The following is a 9,195-nucleotide window of genomic DNA, read 5'->3' as shown; positions in this document are numbered from 1 at the left end:
TCAAGCATGATATGTGGTTGAAATTGCATAAATGTTAATTTACGAGGTTAAGGATTAAATTGTAAAAAAGTAAAAACATTAGGGTCAAAACTATAAATTTGCAAAAGTGTGAATTTTGCTTTAAATTGAATAGCATGTGTATTAAATAGATTCAATTTGCTTATTTAGATCAAGATAAGCCTCGTATGAATCTAGATTGGGGAAATGATAAAGTCTCGGATTAGTGATCTTATTTCGACATCCTTAAAATCGAGGTAGTTCATATGTTTAATAATATTTTAAAGTTATTTGAATTACATGTTATTATGCTATTAATCATATCTTGTTCGACGGAAATCCAACGATGTTTCGATGATTATCAAGCCCCGTTTGAACCTTAGGAATATATAGGATATAAATGACATGTCATTAGGGCTACCATGTTTCAGGTGTTGGTCCTAAACGTCCTACTGACGGCTGAGTTTTGACATTTGTTGCAGATACTCATCAACTTGTGTGAGCGGAATTGTGTAGCTAGATTCTGTCTATCAGCTTGTGTGATCAGACCCATTATGGCTCGAGTGAGCATTGATGTAAAGGAAAAAGGAAAGAAATGGTTTCGACCATGTGTTAGCACACTTTGTGTGAGCTTCCAACGTATTTGATATTATTGTAAGTGGTTCAATGGGAATGTAAAGGGATGGAATTGTAGTTGTTTCGATTGACAATGTCATGAACTTATGGAAAAGTATGGTTTGTTGATGACCAAAGAATGTATAGCCATTTTTATGAAAAGTATGACTTCATAGTTGCTATGTTCATGAAATCTATCTTACCATGTGATGAATTTGTTAAGTTATGTGTTTAAGCACTAACTTGTGTTGTTAGTGATGCTTAGGCTTGTGCCAAGCAATGTTTGATTCATTCATGTTTATTTTATAAGATTTTGCATTGAAATGGTAAGCTATGTTCTGATTTATGAACTTACTAAGCATTATATGCTTATGTTATTTTCTTTTCTATGTTTTATCGATTACCGGAAGCTCGATCGGTTTGGAAGCTCGTCAAAGACCTATCACTCTATCCGAAGATTATATCGGTACATTTTGATGTTTTGGATCATGGTTTTAAGGGCATGTATAGATGGACTTATGTCTAATGTATAGTTGATGTTTATGGCTTGTAATGCTGCTTTGGATTTCTGGTACTTATGGTGTTTTGATTCCTTGCTGGTTGGTGTTAATATGGCTAGGTTAATGCATGTTTTGAATGACCATTTTGGTATGTATTGTGTAGATTCGTGGAGGTCAATTGTGGTAAGTTTGGTATGGAAATAAGTTAGATGTGAATGGTAGATGAATGGCCAAATATGCACATGTTTAAGTATGTTTGATTGTTGTGATTGAGGTGCCTTATTGGCATATTAGTTGTATGGTTAAATGGTGTAATGAGTTGGCCGTTTTTATGCATGTTTTGGTAGGTTATGGTGCTCTGGTCATATGTGCAAGTTTCTTGTAGGTTCATGGTTGAATGGGTGAAAGAAATGACTTGATTTTGACCATTTTCTTGTCCACATAGCCTAAGACATGGGCGTGTGTCTTAACCATGTGTGGCACATGGCCATGTGACACGGTCGTGTGTCCCCTATAGGTTTTAAAGGTTGCAAGTCAGACAGTTACATACCCTAGCACATGGCTTAGCACATGGGCGTGTGAGGCCATTTCGAAAGTTACACGGCCTGGCATAAGGGCGTGCGACTTGGTCGTGTGACCCAAGTCAGTAGTTACGCGGGCACGGACACGGGCTGGGACACGGTCGTGTGTCCCTATGTCAAATGTTACATGGCCTGAGTCACGGGCGTATGTCTTAGCCATGTGAGCCACATAGCCATGTGACCCCTGTAGTGTGAATTTTTCGAACTTTTTCCTTAAGTTTCATATGTTTTTTATTTAGTCCCGAATCGATTTTAAAGTGTTTCTAAAGCCTTAATGGCTTGAATAAGGGACGATTTGCATGTGTTTGAATGGACTATTATATGATTTATGAAATGTTTTGAAATGAATGGTAATGCTCCGTATCCTTATTCCGGCGACGGTTTCGGGTTAGGAGTGTTATAGGTTGCATGATTTGATGTTGAAAATGGCTTGATTTTGGGAAAATTCATGTCCACACGGCTTGAGACACAGGCGTGTGACTCAGCTGTGTGTGACACACACCCTGGCGACACAGCCGTGTGTCCCCTGTAGGTTTTCTTGCATGCAAGTCAGACAGTTACATAGCCTGGCACACGGGTGTGTAGGGCTATTTCGAAAGTTACACAGCTTGGCACACAAGCGTGTGACCCCAATGGGTTACACGGGCAAGGACATAGGCTGGGACACGACTGTATGTGTCGTGAGTCCCTAGTTAGATTGTTGCACGGCCGTGGGACCTTTTAGTCAAAAATTTTTAACGTTTTCTTGAATTTTCCTAGTGTTTCCAATTTAGTCCTGAATTTTTTCTAATGTATTTGTAGGGCCTTGAGGGCTCGATTTAGGGACCATATGTATGTGAATCATTGATTTATATTCTGTTTATATCAATGGATGAAAAGTTTGTTATTAAGTTTTGTTTGTATAGTAATGCTCCGTAACCCTACCCTGACAACGGATACAGGTTAGGGGTGTTACACATGTGATCCAAAATAGTTTGTCACACGAGCTAGCACAAGGCCTGCGACACGACTATGTGACCCAACTTTTAATGTACACACAGTCTGGCACACGGCCTGCGACACGATTGTGTGGCCTATTTCAAATACCCACACAAGTGGATATAAGCTATGACACGACCGTATGTCCTGACTTCTTATGTTCACATGGATTGGTCAATGTCACACGGCCATGCCATACAACCATGTTACCCCTGTTTAGCAAATTTTCAAGTTTTTTTGAAATTTCTATTTTGTTTCGATTTGATCCCAGATTGTTCTCAAACTATTTTTAGGGCCCCGTAAGCCCAAATTAAGGCCCATAAGTATAATTGTATCTTAAATTGATTTGTTTATCTATGTTTGTAATTTAATTTTTTAAATTATTTTGAAATGATGTTAAATGTTTTGTCTAGCTCGGTAACACTCCATAGCTTTGATCCAAAAATAGAGTTAAGATAGGGGTGCTACATTTAGTGAAATGACGTTAAATGTTATGTTTAGCTCGGTACGGACATTATGAATTCTTGGTGATGTCATGTGGTTTGACTAACTGTATTGTGGCATTCATGGATCTGGTGAATCGACTGTTTCAACTATTTTTGGATCATTCTATATGGTGTTTATAGATGACATATTGATTTACTCATTGAACGAGTCAAAGCATGCTAAACATTTGAAATTTACATTACAAGTTTTGCGTGAAAAAAACTTTATGTGAAATTCAGTAAAGTTAGATTTTTGGGTCATGTAAATTTTACTGATGGAATCTAGGTTGATCTGAATAAAATATCTGTAATTATTGATTGGAAAGTTTGAAAAAATATTTTGAGGTTCATAGCTGATTGGGTTTAGCAGGATATTATCGGCTTTTTGTTAAAAACTTTTCCATTACCATATCTCCGATGACTAAGTTGTTGCAAAAAGACGTTAATTTTGTCTGGACTAATAAATGTTAGTAATATTTTGAGCAATTAAAGAATATGTTAACCAAGGCTCCAACTTTGGCTCAACCTGAAACTAGGAAAGAATTATTGGTTTATAGTGATGCGGCCCTTTGTGGTTTAAGCTACATCGTGAGGTAGTTGAAGCCTCACACACAGAACTATCTGACACATGACTTGGAGTTGGCCAGAGTGGTTTTTGCTTTAAAGATCTGGCAACATTATTTATACGGTGAGAAATATCATGTTTTTACAGATCATAAAAGCTTGAAAACCCTAATGACTCAGATAGAAATGAATTTGCGTCAGCATAGATGGCTTGAATTACTAAAATATTATGATTTAGCTATTCATTATTATCCCAGGAATGCTAAAGTTGTTGCAGATACTTTGAGTTAATAATCTTTATTTGCTCTAAAAGCTATTAATGCAAAATTAACTTTAGAGCATGATGGTTATATATCACAGAGTTAATAGTAAAGTGACGTTTTTATCGAATATTTAAGAACTTCAGAAAGTTTATTCAGAATTGTTGTCAAGGCTTAATCTAGTGAAAAGTGGTCAGAAATTTGATTTTCGTATCATGGATGATGATTTTTTATATTTTTGAGATCAACTATGCGTATCGAATGATTCTGAACTAAAACAAGAGTTGTTGAATGAAGTTCACAATAGTGTTTACTCGATTCACTCAGGGAGTACTAAATGTATAATGATCTAAACCAATGATACTGGTGGCCTGATATGAAACGTGAAATAATACGTTTGTATCCAGATGTTTAGTTTGTCAGCAAGTGAAAGCCGAACATTAGGTTTCATCGGGTTTGTTACAACCTGTGATGATTCCAAAATGGAAGTGAGAATGAATCACTATGGATTTTATTTCAGGGTTACCTTTGAATCCAAAAAGTAAAGATTTGATTTGGGTTATTGTTGACAAATTAACAAAATCAGCTCATTTTATACCTATTTGAACTAATTGTTCGCTCGAGAAATTGGTTGAATTGTATGCTTGCAAAATTTTGAGATTGCACGATGTGACATTATCAATTATATCAGATCGTGATCCGAGGTTTATCTCTAGATTTTGGAGTAAGTTTCATGAGGTTTTAGGCTCTAGGTTGAATTTTAGTACTTCTTTTCATCCACAAATAGATAGCCAGTCTGAGCAAATAATACATATTTTAGAAGATATGTTGAGGTGTTGTATTATTGAGTTTGAAGGTAGCTGGGAAAAATATTTTTCTGTTAGCCAAATTTGTGTATAACAATAGTTATTAGGTGAGCATTAATATGGCTCTGTACGAGGCTTTATACAAGCATTAACTTAGATGTCTATTATATTTGTCTAAATTGAATGAAAGAAAGATAGTTGGGGTTGATTTAGTTTAAGAAATTGAAGAAAATGTGTAAATCATTCAAGATAATATGAAAGTTGCGTGTGATCGTCAAAAATCATATGTTGGCTTGAAATGTAAAGGTATAGAATTTTTTGTTTGTGAAAAAGTGTTCCTGAAAGTCTCGCCCTAGAAGAAAGTGTTATGTTTTGACAGGAAAGGTAAGCTCAATCCCAAATTTATTGGTTCATATAAAGTTCTAGAAAGAATTGGACCCGTAGCATATCATTTGGTATTACCTTCCGAACTTGATAGAATTCACAATATTTTCCATGTTTCGATGCTCCAACATTATCGTTCTGATCCATCACATGTTTGTCTATGGATAAAATTGATTTACAGCCAGATTTGACTTATAATGAAGAGCTTGTGAATATTTTAGCCCAGGAAATAAAAGAGTTGAGAAATAAATCAGTGACGTTACTTAATGTAATGCCCTGAATTTGGGCTTAGAAGAAATAGGCCTTAAGCGTAGGAACACATAAAAGTTTATGTGTGCAAGGAAATAACACAATTGACTGTCTACTTCAGTGGGTAAGTGATTTAGTAGTGCTTGGGAGTTTCTGAGAAGTCTTGGGTTCAAATCTAGGCTTTAGCAAAAATTTCAAATTTTCCTTTAATTAAACCATGGCGTTGGCTGGAAGGCCTTATAATTATTTATGGTTAAAATATGAAAAAGGAAGCATGTGGTCTAGTGGCAAGGTGGCATTATGAGTATGTGTGTGGTTTGAGGTTCAAGTCAAGGCATTTACAGAATTTTTGGTTGTTCCTTGAATAAACCTGGATATTGGCGTGAAGGCTTTATAAAATATTGAGGATAAGTTCTGACATAAAGAGCCTATTGGCTTGATGGTAAGTGGCATGATAAAGCTTCAAAGGGGAATGGTGTTTGAGTCATGCCTGGAGTGAAGAAATTTTTATTTTGCTAACATGGGACGGTAAGTGTTGGAAGTAGATTCAAACTCTGTTTAGTGAAAGTTTGAACTGGTCTTGGAGTTGTTATGGAGGATATCAAGGAGTAAATCAAGGAGGGAAAGGGGAGTGATTTGTGGAGATTTTCAAGGAATTTGAAGTGTGAGGGGAGTTGTAGCCGGATTGGGTATCATGAGTAGGTGAATTTGGCTAGGGGTCCTTTGGTGTGTGTATTTGCGGCAGTTTGAGAGCTTTAGGGGATATGATTGGCTATGCTGATTGTAGTTTTGGTATTTCTCTTATTCCTTTCTTTGATGTTTTGAACCTCTAAATCCTTCCCTCTTTTCTATGGTGCCGAAAATGGCAAGTGACCATTTGGGTTATTTTTGTTCTTCTTCGTTTTGTGAAGTACCGAAGCTTTGTGTTGCACTTTCCAAGTCTCTTTCTGCCTTTTTCTATTTCAGTCCCTGTCGAATAAATTATTTGTGAGTTTTCTCTTCTACCTTCCCCACTCTGGTCGAATATCCCTTTCTCTTTTACTCTATTCCTTCTGGTTTTTTTTTTTGAGTTTCCCTTACATTGATTTAAGCTGAATATTTTCTTCTCTTTCCATCTTCTATTTTCAGTTTCTCTTAAAGGAGGGGAAATCGGCTTCGGTATTCCTCTGTTACATTGGCTGAATATTTGGCATTCCTATTCCTTCTCTTCTGTTGACTGTCTTTCTCCTAGAGGTTGGCTCTGCCCAACGAGAGTTGCGTCTAGTGGATAGGTATTTCGGTAAGGACAAAAGTAGCGTTGCAAGCATGTAAGTAGTGTGTTATTTGGTAATCTATTAAGGTTCTTAACATGTGATCATGTTGCATTGTTTTGGCAGCATCCAAACGTATTGAACTCGGCTTATTTACGGATTTGTAAGACTACATCGATTGAAGCAATGGAAGTGTGAATCATTTTAGGATCATTCATACCAGGAATCCGAAAAGGTGTGTAACTATTTTTCGTAAATGATAATTGGCTTGAAAGACGAAAAGGGTGTGTAACCATACACCAAATTTGTTACTATCAAAACTCGAAAAGGTGTGTAATCACACCCTCTCTACTGTGAATCGGCAAAAGCCGAGAAGTCGAAAAGCCGAAAAGCCGAAACTTCGGCATTTGGGACCTCGCGAGCGTACGATCGCTCCTGTGGTAAACTGAGCCCACAAGTCATGGGCGATAGACTATGGCGGCCGCCATGAGCGTTCTCATGGGTTTGGGCCGATCTAGGCCTCGTTTGGCTAAACGGGTCATGTGGGCCCAAAAGGCTCATGGGCCCTAAACGGATAAAATCCCCGACAAATGGAAAATACTGGACTAGGCTATGTAGTTCACATAGCCGTGGCTAAAATTCGGCTAAATGGGCCACACGAGCATCTGGGCCCACTTGGGCTGAATATTGGGCCTTGGGCCCATTTACACTGTTATGACCATTTAGGTTATCTGTGTCGCTCGAGGTGACTATAGACCTCGAAGAGGTCGTTATATGCATCGAGACCCAAAAATAAGTAAAATGACCGTAATGCCCCTGTAGGGTAAAATTGTCGAAATACCCCCAGTTTGTAAAATTACTGAAATACCCTCAAAGGGTAATATGACAATTTTGCCCTTGAGGGTCAATGACTGACTTGTGCTATGATTTTACTAATTTAACTATGATTGTATGACTATGATTTGATTGACTTAACTGTGAATGATATGATGATTTGTGGGCCAGATATTCTGTATACATGACATACTGAGTCGGGTTGGGATATTGCTTATGGAGGAAGTATTGTTCTAATAGGGTCGCACGGGTCACACGAGACAACTATGGACCCAGTAATGATCTGTTATAGTCGTACGGGTCTCACGAGACGACTGTGGACCTATCGATGGCTTTAAGCTGCGTAATGTGATTATGGCTCTGTGCCAACCTAAATATGGCTCTATGACATCTTGATTATGGCTTTGTGCCAATCGTATTTACCCGTGACTATGTGCCTAACACATATATTGATGACTCTTTGTCGATCATAATTACCCATGGCTGTGTGCCAGTTATATTACCATTGCTGATGGCTATTGCCAAACTTATTATAGTTACCGATAGCTTTATGCCATCCTGATTATGGCTCTATGCCATCCTGATTATGGTTTATAACCATTCTGTCTACGGCGCTAAGCCGTTCAGTTGACTTAGTGTCGCAACCGATGCTAAGCTTGGTGTGTTGACTGGATGGGTCAATCTTATCCCCATGTAAGTGTAGGGTTGGTACAGGTGGTCTATTGGCTAGATCAGGGCGGGATGCATCCTCATACTGTTGCATATCTGTTTATGAGATTTGTCACTATACTGGGCTTAGGCCCACTTGTTCTATATTGGTTTGGGCTAGGCTTAATTGATTCTGTTACGGGCTGCAACCCAAATGACATTGATTTGGGCTTTGGCCCACATATACTCTAAACCAAACTGTACTATTACTGTTAAAAGGCTTAGGCCAGACTGATTCTGTTTCTGTATGCTGACTGTTTCTTTAGTAAGGAGATTACATACTGAGTTTTCGTAACTCACCCCATTTTTAACCTTTCAGGTAATCCCCAGCGTTAGACGGTTCGGAGCTACGAGGGACTTGGAGAGGGCCACACAACTACACATGTTTTATTTTGTTTCGCTCATTTACTTAAGCACTTTGATTTTTATTTGGGTTGTAATAAGGCCTCTATAATTTCTGGATTTTAAATTTGGGATTTTATTGATTATGATTTATATCTGCTAGAAGTAGAACACGCTTTTCTAAAACAATAACTATTTTCAAACACTACGTTTCTGCAACTCAACCATTTTTAAAATATCAAGTTTTCGTAAATCATTAGTTTTAAATTAAGCTTCTGTAACAAATAAGGTTTTAACGGTAATAACATTTTAAAAGGGAATAACTTTTTAATAAACCATGATTGAAAATAAGCAAACGCAAACGGAGGTTTTGTACAAGTTTTGAATTTCAAGAAGGGTTTTCAATGAAAACATGGTGTTCGAAAAACACTTCAATGTGGCAAGCCAGATTCACCCCTAACGTTTAGGCCAAGTTTGGGGTGTTACACTTAAAGTCTTATGTTGTCGGCATGGAATAGAACAAGCAATGTAGGAAACAAAAGAAATCATGAAATCTCAATACTTGAAACTTTTCCCCGGTAAGATTTTCGAGGACAAAAATTTCTTTAGAGGAGAGTTGTAATATCTCATTTTTCAGTGGTA

Source organism: Gossypium hirsutum, chromosome D05, assembly GCF_007990345.1.
Source record: "Gossypium hirsutum isolate 1008001.06 chromosome D05, Gossypium_hirsutum_v2.1, whole genome shotgun sequence".
NCBI lineage: Eukaryota > Viridiplantae > Streptophyta > Magnoliopsida > Malvales > Malvaceae > Gossypium > Gossypium hirsutum.
This window is presented reverse-complemented; position numbering follows the sequence as displayed.